The sequence below is a fragment of the Lissotriton helveticus genome, chromosome 6 (assembly GCF_964261635.1).
Source record: "Lissotriton helveticus chromosome 6, aLisHel1.1, whole genome shotgun sequence".
Classification (NCBI taxonomy): domain Eukaryota; kingdom Metazoa; phylum Chordata; class Amphibia; order Caudata; family Salamandridae; genus Lissotriton; species Lissotriton helveticus.
The window spans coordinates 317,320,624-317,333,097 of record NC_136067.1 but is presented as its reverse complement, the minus strand read 5'-3'; positions in this window follow the sequence as shown (position 1 = coordinate 317,333,097).

Below are 12,474 nucleotides of genomic sequence, written 5' to 3'. Positions count from 1 at the left end.
GCTTAGTAGGATACTGGGGAATGAACCTAATGGCACATGCATCAAAAATGCCATTTGCGATTCCTTATTACCGTAAAATAAGGATTAGCTAATAAGGAATCACAAAAGCCTATGCATGTATAACTCACTAAAAAAATAGCGATTCCTAGAAATTGCTTAATTGCGACTTGCAAATTGCAAGTTGCAATTAAGGAATGGCTTCCCATTCATTCCTATGGCCCAACAGGCCAATAGGAATGAATGGGAATTACATGAGCAATTTGCAAGTAGCGAATCGCTATTTTATATGTTGCTACTCGCAATTTGCGAGTAGCGAAATTGCTGTTTTAAATGCCATTTTGCATTGTATTCAAGGCATCGCAGTTTGAGATTCCTTAAATGAAATCGCAATTTGCGATTTTTGCATTTGGGATGATGCATCCCAAATGTAAAAATACTGGTCGCAAAGGGGCAGAATCTGAGAATCTGCCCGTTTTGGGTCTGGTTTTTCCTTTGATGCATGTGCCCCCAAGTCTCTTTTTCTTCTCACTGATTCATTTATATCAAGTGGGATTTCTTTCCCATAGGACTACTTGAGAGAATATATACAGATTCCATAAAATTGGGAACTTTGTGAAATTCTTGAAGGGACCTCTTATGATATGGTCCATTGGTGATGAGCAGGGGCTCAACTCATTCAAAAGGTGAAGAGCTTTGGACCTACCTTCCTAACACAGAGTTGCTACCCTGAATATACATTAAATCACTTCAAATAAAGTGAACGGAACCCTGTCAGACAAATTTGTTCTGAAAGAGGGGGCGAGTCACCATTGTACCGTCCCCCAGTAGTATTGGTCCTGGCTGCAGAACCTCTAGTGTGCTGCATTAAGGATCCCTACCTCCATTAAAAGGTTCCAGTGAAGAGAGATAGCATGGAGGTACACATAGCTGTACATTTAGATAGCATTGTATCTATATCTGATCTGCACTTTTCAAGATTCAAAAAGTTATAAATGTTTGCCAAGTATAGAGCCTACTCCCACTTCCATATTTCTTTGGAAGGCATACTCCCTTTTCCCTATGTGGCTGTAGATGCAAAACTGTGAATATCATATTAAAATGCAGGATAATGGGTTCTGCCATGTGGATATCGAAATTACCAGAGACAGGTTTTAGGACAATTGCCTGACCACGTTACTGTAGAGGTGTAACCATAATGTTGCACGTGGGGGAAAGTTTCCGATATTGCTCTTGGGTAATCAGCACTGTTTAAAATGTACTCTAGTATGCATTGTGGCCACTTTCTTTTAACAACTGGAAAGTACGCTGAAACACTGTTATAGGACATCAAAAACTACTGATTCCCAATTTTGAAATTATATTGCGTGAAGTGTGAAGGGAGTATTGCACTGCCCCATCGGAGGGTCTTTTACAGGGCTTTGCAACTGGTAATGCTGAATACGCAGTCATATAGCTTGGCAGAACCTTTGTTCATGCTGAGAAGCTAAGCGATACAAACAGGGACAAATTGTCAAATTGTATGTCTCAGTTGATACCTGCGGTGATCACTGCCTGGAACTGAGCCATGATGTCAGTGGGGTGGAATTACAAAATTAGGACAGAAACACTGTTCTGGGAGGGCCCTGCTTTAAGAGAAGTGTTGAATCGAAAGGGACACGAGATATGGGATCTTATAGGTATTTTGAAACTGAGAGACATTATGTGATCTAACAGAAAAATACCCATTTCTCACTTGCAGAGTTTGAAATGATCCAAACAGCATGCTTTCAATATGTGTCAATATTACGTTCCTCTTGCCATAAAGTAAATTGGTCTGAAATCCAGGATCACTCTGCCTTGGAAGTCAGGGTACCAGTTGAAGAACTGCAGGATGAAGCTGTCCCCATTGACAACCACCACTGTGTAGGTATAGTTAGGTCAGAGTTTCCATAGGAAGAGCGGGTTTTTTTGGGTATTTTTTGTTGTTATTTGGGGACATTTAACGAATCTTCCCAAAATGTTCCAAAAATACATTTGTCTAAGCTCCTTCGTGGAAATTTTCATGGTGATTAGTGAAGTGGGGGTGAGGAAAAGAGGGGCTCTGATAATATTGTTTTCCCATGTTCATTCATAGGTAATTTTGGGAAGAGAGACAGAACAGCTGGCCGGAACTATACAAAGTTTGGCAGAAAGTTAGAAATTATTTACACCATTCTTTCTGTTATTTGATGTAAATCGATTCAGCCACTTTCAAGAAATTAATGTTTATACAGGTGCCAGGATGGTCATAACGTGGCTAATAAAATAGATATATCTAGACTTGTCCTAGGCTTCCAATGGCTGGGCTTCTGCTGGCCCAACCATTAATTCCTTTAACCTGGTGGCCCCTCTGCTGCAGGGGTGCCAGTCACAGTGTAGGTAGTCCCACTCTCTTCATTCTTGACTGGGGTTGCAATGGGAGGCATGTAAATCCAAGGCAGCAAAATAGAAAAATGTCCTTGAGATACAGGGAAAAACACCAAATTTCAGGGATATATTTTGTTGTGTAACAATGAAACCAAACTTTATTGGTTTAATTCAACAGAAAATAAAGAATGCGAGCAGACTGCTTCAACATGGCTGCCCACTCTACAATCACCAGCCGACTTACTTGAGGCAATGAGATACTTTCCAGACAAGTAGGGGCCTTGTAATAAGACGTATGGGTCTATGCTTGAGTGACTTGCTATAGGGCTTCAGGCAACTCAGTAGTCAGTGGTGCTAACCACCATAGTCAAAATATTACCAATAGTTTGCAAAGATCGCTAGAGGAGAGACAGCTATAGACTAAGGTCAAAAGCAATTGCCTTGATAGGTAAGTGTACGTTTAATTGAAAAACCTAGGTTTATCTCTGGTAGCAGGGGTACAAAACATCACATTTTTCTTCAGAGAAATGTCAGTTAAAAAATTAAGAAACACAATAGAAGAATAAAGTAATGAAATCAATCAATAAAATTGCCAAAACACTGTAGCAAAATGAAGACACCAAGACAAAAATGACAGAAAATTGGTAAAGAAATCAGGAGATATGGATTTACAAAGAAAACTACAAAAGATTTCACTCCTCCGCCAAAGCCAACACCAGTAATGAGCCAACTGCTCTGCCTCACACTGGCCGAGATGACAGTAATCTTGCAAGCCATACACTCAAACACTTCCAAACTTCCTAACGCCTTCCTGGGTGGTCTCCAGCCATAAAATGTCAGAACTGTCGACCCCTGCTTTCTGAGGGCCAGAGGGAGGTACAGAGCATCTGGCCTAGCGGTCCTGTTCTTCATGGAAGAGAAATATTTCCCTCTCAAGCGCATCCTTAAGTATAGAATCAATAGTCCCATTTGCCAGAGACGCTAGATATGTCCCCCTTAGTCACTCCTAATGGGTAACAGGCCACAGACACCAGTGGCATATAAGCCCAAATCCCCACTGCAGCCTGGACTCCAACTCAAATCCTAATGCTGGCTGGTCTATTGGATTCCTCCGTAAAGATGCTGTCTTGTGCTTTATTCCTCGGGAACCACAAAAGACCAACTGGCTTAAACTTTGAAAGTCACTTCCATTTTTTGGTATAAGAGAAAAGTTAGCCCCGTCTTAGTCCTTCCTTCAGGTGGACTGACGGCAGGTTCATCTCCAACGGCCCGCTTGCGTTTGTAAATGCCGAGGTGAAAAGCATTTCTTATAAGAACCACAGCTAGTGATAAGTTATCATCATATCCTATAGGTACCTACAATCAAATTAGTTTTCTTTTTCAGTACTTCCAAGAATCTCACTGAAAATGTTCCCCTGACAAACCTGCTGGGTCTTCCAAGATAGAAGAACCCCAGAGCCTCTGCGTGAAGCTGTTTTGCCTTACATAGGAGGTGTTGAAGTAAAATGAGTAATCTCCCCTGGAAAACCAATCCAGTCGGGTTCTGACCTCAGACTATCCCCTTGGGGGGACAGGGGCAACTTGACTGGAATCAATCCACCATAAAACAGGCACCTGCGAGCGGGACAGCTAAACAGAACTGAATTAATTAGTGTCCAGAATTTTCAGGCAGAGAAAAAGCAAGTTTTAGCACAAAAAGACAAACATGAGATTTGTGGCTGTTATTTACAAGTATGTTGTTTCACATTTTAATACTGGATAAGGACAACTTGTCTAGAAGGTTGTGATATTGCTTAATTTCCATGTAATGCATCACTCGGATTGTCAGTGCACTTGAGAGCACCCAAGAGAGGGAGGATGCCTTGGAGTATAGTGATCACACATAATTGTAAAGAATGTGCTAAGACCTCAAGGTCTGAAATAATTTTTCTATGAACACATTTTTATTTTTATTTCTACTTAAGGAAACGTACCACAACAGCCCTTTCTGGCCATCACCATAAGTACAATAGGAGAGTCTCAGTGTAAATCCAACAACATGAAGTCACCATTAACATTAGCATTAACAGAGGACACATGAGCACACGTTCAGACATTTGCAGTAGAGTACCAAGCCCAAAAAAGTCACACCAGGTCTTAGCATCTCTTTAGGGCAGTCCCGGGCCTCGTATACCAGCTTCTGCTGTTGCACGCACCAAACCACCTCCCGGCACCATTGAGACAATGAGGGTGGAGTGGGTGATTTCCACTAGTAGTCTGTGCCCTATTTTGAAACAATAGTTGCCATTTCGATCTGGGCATGGTCGGTCCCTGTAACCACTCATCCACTCAAAAATTAGAAAGAGAACAATTTTCGGTGACAGCTCCTCCTCCCACCTCTGCACCTCAGCACCTCAGCACCTCTGATAGTGTCCGGATCACTTCACCCTAGTAACCTATAATGAGAGGACATGTCCGCACCATATCAGCTGGGGCATGTGAACAACTGAAGCATGTGGAACCAGGGAGGAGACGAGGGCTTGTAGACGCTGGGAGTGAGATCTGCATAGTGGAGGTAGTACTTCTGTACTAACTGCAACCTAGAAGAGATTGTGATAGTGCGGGGGAGCAACCTGGCATCACACCAGTCATCATCCTCCAAAGGTCCCACCCATTCCTCCCACAGGGAGGCACAAATGTGTCAGGGGCATTAATGGTTAGGGAGAGGTAGATTCGGGGGACTACGTCTTTCAACAGAGCAACCATCAGGAGTTTCGATTTTAGCAGGCTGTGTTCGGAGAACGTCATGCCTGGGGAGACATGCATCCGGAAAGCGTGTCGCAGCTGAAGGTATTTGTGAAATTGCTTAGACGATAGAGCATAGTTCGACTGGACCTCCTGAATGGAGTGTATATGAGTGCTGGACTAGATATCCCCCAGCAGGGAAATGCCTATCTTGTCCCATTGGTTAAAACCCCCCAGGCCAGCTGTTTCATGCAGCCACATCCCTCTCCATAAGGGGGTCTGCATTGTTAGTTTGAAGTCCCATACGGGAGTGTCAGAGGAACCTTGGCACCATACAAAAGCCGCATCACAGAGTCAAAACCCGTTGAGGTTAGCTCCATCGATGTCAGCCGGATCCGAGCAGCCCCGTAAACTAATCTATACTACTATTATAAAGGAAGAACTTTGAACCTTTGAGGCGGGTAAACTCAGGAACCACAGCGCCAATCCATACACCTGATACAGGGTGTGCATATGGACATAGGCTATATAAAGTTAAAAAATATACGTTATTTAAAAAATTTTGCGAAAAAAAAAAGTAGTCCAGTGGAAGAAGCGCCGGCCGCGACCTGCGTGCTGACATCAGGAGCGCGGGGAGGAGCGGCGTCCAGGAGCGCGTGGAGGAGCGGCGGACATAGCGTGGGGAGGAGCGGCGGACAAGCGGGGAGGAGCGGTGAGGAGCGGTGGACAGGCGGAGAGGAGCAGCGGACAGGCGGGGAGGAGCGGTGACGAGCAGCGAGGAGCGGCGGAGCGGTGAACTGAGGAGCACGGGGGAGGAGCGACGGCTGAGGTAAGGCTCCGGGTGACCCACAGACAATGTCGGGGCAGGTGGGGGTCGGGGCGGACGGGGGCCGGGGCGGGTGGGGGCCCTGAACACTCATGGCGGGGGGCGGGTGGGGGCCCTGAACACTCATTTTGGGACGGGCTGCTATGTCGGGGCGGTCGGGGGTCGGGGAAGCCTGATTGCTCCCGGACAAGGTCGGGGCGGGCTGCTAGTCTTTGATAACAAGGGTATGAGATGCCGAGTAGTACAGATAGAGGTTATCCATGCCCAGGCCCCAAATTATATTGTGTCTGCTGACATTTGCCTAATGCTAATCTCAGCCTGGATTTGTGCTAGAGGAACAATGTTTTCAGACAGTCCATGTCCCTGAACCATTGGCGGGACACGCTTGCGGAAAAAATTGAAACAGACATGAAAAGCGCAGCAGAATCATTATTTTGTAGAGTGCTATTCTTCCCATTAGATTGAGATGGAGAGCCTCCCACCTCTTGTGATCTGCTTGCACTCTCTGGAGCAGGCCTATAGGAATGGATTCATTCCTATGGGCCTTGAGGCCCATAGGGATGAATGGGAAATACCGATCCGGTAAATACGAAATCAGGAATTTACCGAATCTTACCGATTCGGTAAAATTTACCAAATCATTAGCTACATATCATTTCCCGATTCTAAAATACCGAATCAGTAAAATTCGGTATTTTAGATTCGGTAAATGATATTTACCTACATCTGACCCGTAGTGACTAAGTGGTATCAGCCAGTGCAAAGTCATAGATCCCACCGCTTATCCACCGATGTAGGAAGCTGGCTCCCTACATAGTGCAATAATAAGAAGTACACTGTGTGGAGTGTCCTTCCTTAGTTTACAGAGGCTGAAGTAGATACTAACGCTATCTTCTGTGGTAGTGTGGTGAGCGGTGAGGCTTATCAGAGGGTAGTGCAAAGCATTGGTTGTACTCACAATAAATGAGACACACACTCAGGGAATAACCGAAATTAGAAAAATAACACTTCTTTTTATATGTATATTTGGCTTCAGGGTTCACCTTCTGGGTTTCGAATTGTAGGCGAGCAAGATCCAAAGTACAATCAGCAGTTCTTCTGGAGCTGTCCGGGTTCCACCGGGAGCAGGGTGCTGGTGAAGTTGTCACTGGGTGTGCTACGGTGAAAGGGGGGTCCACTGAGAATAGGCTGCACAGACAGACTTGGGGACAAGTCTGAGAGCTACCAAATGGGGGCTTGGGTCACATAGGGTCTTGGAGCAAGGGGACACAGACAGTTCTTTGGTACCTGGGCCAGGCAGCTTGGGTGCAGTGTGGGTAGGTCAGCTGTGGGCATAACCCTGACCCTAGAAGGCTAATTCCATCCAAAACAAGATGGAGGAATCTGAAATGGTGGTGTCTATATCAGCTGGGCTACCTTAGAGGTTGAGCTGGCTTATGTGGGACACACTTCCCAATCGAACTACATTTTATTTATTTATTTATTTATTTATTTAGTATACTTATAGAGCGCAGTCCTGTCACCCAAAGGGCATCCTGGCGCTTTCAACTTCAGCAGTTGCACTATTCGCTTACTCAACAATTTTAGGAAACAGGTGCGTCTTTAGCGCTTTCCTGAACAGAAGGTAGTCCCTGTGGCTTCTCAGAGAGAGAGGCAGGGAGTTCCAGAGTTTGGCCGCTGCGACGCTGAATGAGCGACCACCCATCCTGACTCTCTGAAACCTCGGGACTACCAGCAAATGCGCCGAAGAAGAGCGAAGAAGTCGCGGGGCGGAGTACCAGGTGAACATCTTCTGCAGAGGTATCGGGCCCAGTTGATGTACTGCCTTAAACACCAAACACGCGGCTTTGTACAGCACTCTCAGATGTACCGGGAGCCAGTGTAGCTCTCTCAAAGCTCGAGTAGAAGAGCTAGATCTAGAACGTGAGAGAGCCAACTTGGCGGCCATATTCTGCACCCGTTGTAGCTTCCCCAACAGATTTTTTGGGGCCTCTAGAAGTAACGCATTACCATAGTCTAAACGACTTAATATGGTACCGCGAACTACTTCCGGCCTAGCTTGGGCGGGGAGAAAGGGCAGAACTTTGCGCAACATGCGCAACAGCATCATGCACGTAGAAGAGGTTTTATTGACGTGCATATCCAGCTGTAGATTTGGGCCGAAGATCACCCCCAAGTTGCGAGCAGACTCTGCCGCCGACACTGGCTTGGGAAAGGAGGCAGGCCAGAAATTCCCAGGAAGTACCCGCGGGATCCGATCTGTGGAACAGTAGAGCACCTCCGTCTTTGCGCTGTTAAATTGTAAGGAGTTGGCCCGTAGCCAGTCTGCTGTGGTTGCCATGCAGCGGTGAAATGTCTCCAGCGAGACCGCATTATTGCCCTCCAAGGAAAAGACCAGCTGGGTGTCATCGGCGTAATTGAAAGCCGAGACACCAAAAGATTTTATAAGCTGGACCAAGGGGCGGAGGTACAAATTAAAAAGTATTGGGCTGATGGCCGAGCCCTGTGGGACCCCCTGCCCTACTTTCCTTGGCTCAGAGCGAAATGGAGGGAGCGAGACCAACTGTTACCGACTGCCCAGATAAGATGTAAGCCAGTCTCTTGCATCCTCTGTGACCCCACACTCCTCCAGTCTCCTGATGAGGGTCCGGTGGCACACCGTATCGAACGCGGCCGACATGTCGAGCAGCACTAAAAAGGCTGCCCGACCACTGTCGACACGCGAACGAAGGTTGTCCAACACGGTTACCAGCACGGACTCCGTCCCGTGCCCGGGGCGGAAACCGAACTGTGCCTCATCGAACCATCCGATGTTCTCCAGGAAATCTGAGAGCGAGCGGGTCACCCATTTTTCCATGATCTTAATAGGAAAAGGGAGCAAGGAAATTGGCCTAAAGTTGTAGAGACAAGTCGGGTCCAGCGTTGGTTTCTTGAGCAGAGGTGACACTACTGCTAGCTTCCAACACTCAGGGACTGATGCCAACTCCAGAGACTGGAGGCAGATGGAATACAAAGGTTGAAAAAGTTCCACCTGAAAAACCTTCCAAAATTTGGGAGGCAGTGGATCAAGCGGAGAGCCGGAAGACACCGTATTTGCCAAACTACAGAATTCCTCAAAGGAAGGACGGGGGAAAAGTTTTAGTTGGGGTCGACTGGGATGAATGTCCGCAGCTCCCAGGCTAGAAACTGGGATACTCGGCTGGGGTCGACTGGGTGAACTGTCCGGAGCTCCCAGATCAGGGCCGGAGGCACCTGTCAGGGGTCGACTGGGCAGGCCACCCGGAGCTCCCAGTTCAAGGGCTCTTGTTGGGAGAACAGATTCGGTCGGCTGGGGTCGACTGGATAACCCGTTCGGAACTCCCAGGCCAGGGTTACAACCAACTGGCCGGGGTCGACTGAGCGGGCTAACCGGAGCTCCCAAGCCGAGAGCAGCGGGCAGAGGGTACTTTAGGCCCTCTAGGATCTTAGCAGTCTTCTCTTCAAAAGCACCAGCCAGGGAATCGCACAGGGCCTGCGACGCAGGGACCGAGTTAACCACACATATAGGGTGGGACATGTCCCTGACAATTCTAAACAGGGCTTGAGATTTATTAGGCGCCTGATTCAAGGAAAATTCCAAAAAAGCGGCCTTGGCCAACTTAATCTGCGCCTTATAGCTCTGCAGTGCGAGCCTGAACAAGGCCTTTGCTGGTGGTGAATACTGCTTCCTCCATGCTCTCTCTGCACGTTTGCAGCTCAACTTCAACTGTCGAAGCTCTTCCGTATACCAGGGAGAGGCCCGGTTCACTCTCCCGCGGGACTTACGAAGAGGAGCAACCTTATCTAGCGTGTCGGTGATAGACCGGCACAGAGTCAAGTAGCTTTCCTCCACTGAATTACTCAGACAAAAATTGTCCGGTAGTAAGGAAGGCAAAGGAGATAAACTGAGTAGTCGAGACCAAGGTCTACCCAGTTTCGACCGTCCTACCCCAGCTGCCTCAGAGGAATAATCCCCTATACGAAGGGAGAAAGCCACAAGAGCGTGGTCGGTCCAGCATTGGCGTAAGATATCGTTGATCACTACCGATTGAGCGTCAGCGAAAATCAAGTCCAAGACATGACCTCCCCTGTGAGTCGCTGAGCAGACCAATTGCTGCAACTGAATGTCCCCAAAGGCTTGGCAAAGTGACGTAAACGCCCCATCCAGTGGGCCCCCCTGCCATAAGTTGAAGTCCCCCAGGACCAACAGCTTAGAGTGAGTGTTGGATAGATCGTATCGTCAAGAAAGTCTGATAGGGAGGGTGCCGCTGGACGATAGCAAAGCACCCCTGTAAGCAGTGTTCTCTCCAAATCTTTAATAGAGAACCCCATCAGTTCAAAACCCAAAACCTCACTAATTTTAAGCTGAAAGAGACCCAGCTTTTCTCTGTAGATGATACCAATTCCACCACCTCTGTTCTTCAGTCGAGGGGTGTGAATGATTTTAAAGCCTGGGGGGCAAGCGAATCCCAATTCAACTAGGCAGTCCTCTCGAGTCCAAGTTTCAGTTAGAAACAGCACATCCAACCCTGAGGACTCAATCAGGAAGGCAATCTCTGTGTGGTGCTTGCAAAGCGACCGCACATTAAGCAGACCGCAGGACAGGGATTGAGACGGGAGAGAGACAGTAGCCTTCTGAGTCCGAGACACCTGAATCGGTCTTAGTTCCAGAAGGGCAGCCCGGGAATAAACTAGGCGGGGAGAAGGCAAGAATCCAGAGGAAGCGGCCCTATACGCGCCCGTTACGCGAACGGGCGCAAACGGGCTTACCTCTGGCGCACCTCCGGCGCGCCTCCGGCGCGCCCGCTGCGCGTAACCACTGCGCGTTTGGTCCACCATTCCTTTATGGTATTGGACCGAGCGGAAGTCCGCCTCCTGCATCCCCTGACCTTCTCAAGATGGCGCCCGGAGTGCTCACAGACTTCACCCCCACCCAAGATGGCGGACGGACCCGGTAAACTAACTATATCGCGCCAAATACGGGTGAAAAGCAGTTTTTAAAGTGCAGGTAAGCCTGTCAAGATTCCCCGGCCTACGGAGCCGACACCAGGAAGACAGCAAAATAAAAGCGAGCTCTAGAAGCTCTAAGCGCGATGACCAACAGCGCAGGTAATTTAAAATACAATAAACGCAATTAAAAGTATTGCAGCAGCAATAAGCGCGCAGGCCAAAAGTTCTGACCTGTTAATGCACTCGGTGGCTTAAATAAGCACACCAAGTGCGGAAGTCCGCCTCCTGCGTCCCTTGACCTTCTGAAGATGGCGCCTGGAGTGCTCACAGACTTCACCCCCACCCAAGATGGCGGACGGACCCGGTAAATTAACTATATCCCGCCAAATACGGGTGAAAAGCAGTTTTTAAAGTGCAGGTAAGCCTGTCAAGATTCCCCGGCCTACGGAGCCGACACCAGGAAGACAGCAAAATAAAAGCGAGCTCTAGAAGCTCTAAGCGCGATGACCAACAGCGCAGGTAATTTAAAATACAATAAGCGCAATTAAAAGTATTGCAGCAGCAATAAGCGCGCAGGCCAAAAGTTCTGACCTGTTAATGCACTCGGTGGCTTAAATAAGCACACCAAGTGCGGAAGTCCGCCTCCTGCGTCCCTTGACCTTCTCAAGATGGCGCCCGGAGTGCTCACAGACTTCACCCCCACCCAAGATGGCGGACAGACCCGGTAAACTAACCATATCCCGCCAAATACGGGTGAAAAGCAGTTTTTAAAGTGCAGGTAAGCCTGTCAAGATTCCCCGGCCTACGGAGCCGACACCAGGAAGACAGCAAAATAAAAGCGAGCTCTAGAATCTCTAAGCGCGATGACCAACAGCGCATGTAATTTAAAATACCATAAACGCAGTTAAAAGTATTGCAGCAGCAATAAGCACGCAGGCCAAAAATGTTCTGCCTATCTTGCCACCAAAAAGTGGGGCCTGGATAGGGGTCAGCATCCCCACTATCAGGAGAGGTCTGGGTTGCAAGACAAAGGGGACAGGGCCTTCGAATCTTCCCACCCAGGAATGCAGTACGTATGTGGAGGAGGTGTAAACACCTCCCCCCAAAGCAGGCTTTGTTCCTGAACTTTGAGAGTGAAGGTTCTCACCTCATTTATATACAAGGCATATTTCTGCCATTTTCTTTTGATACACCTAGGACATTGGGACTAAAAAGGGTCCCCATGGGCTGGAGTAGTATGAATTGTGCCACGTTAAGGGACCTCTCACCAAGCTAATGCCCAGTGCCATCCCAGCCTGCATGTCTTGGTGCAGAGAAAAACAAAGTCTCAACGTGTGTTTGTGTAGGAAACTTGGTTCATGAGGGAGTAGCCCCCCACACCAAAAACCTTCACCTCCCAAGAGCAGGTATGATGAGGAGACATTTTTATTTTTTCCCCACTTTCTACAGCACATATAGAACAAGGAAAATACCTCTTGGGTCCCTCCCTGCACAAAAACAATCTTGCCAACAACACAGATACCCTGATCAGTAGGAGTGAATAGGACCTTATTAACCTTTGTCTCTGGAGT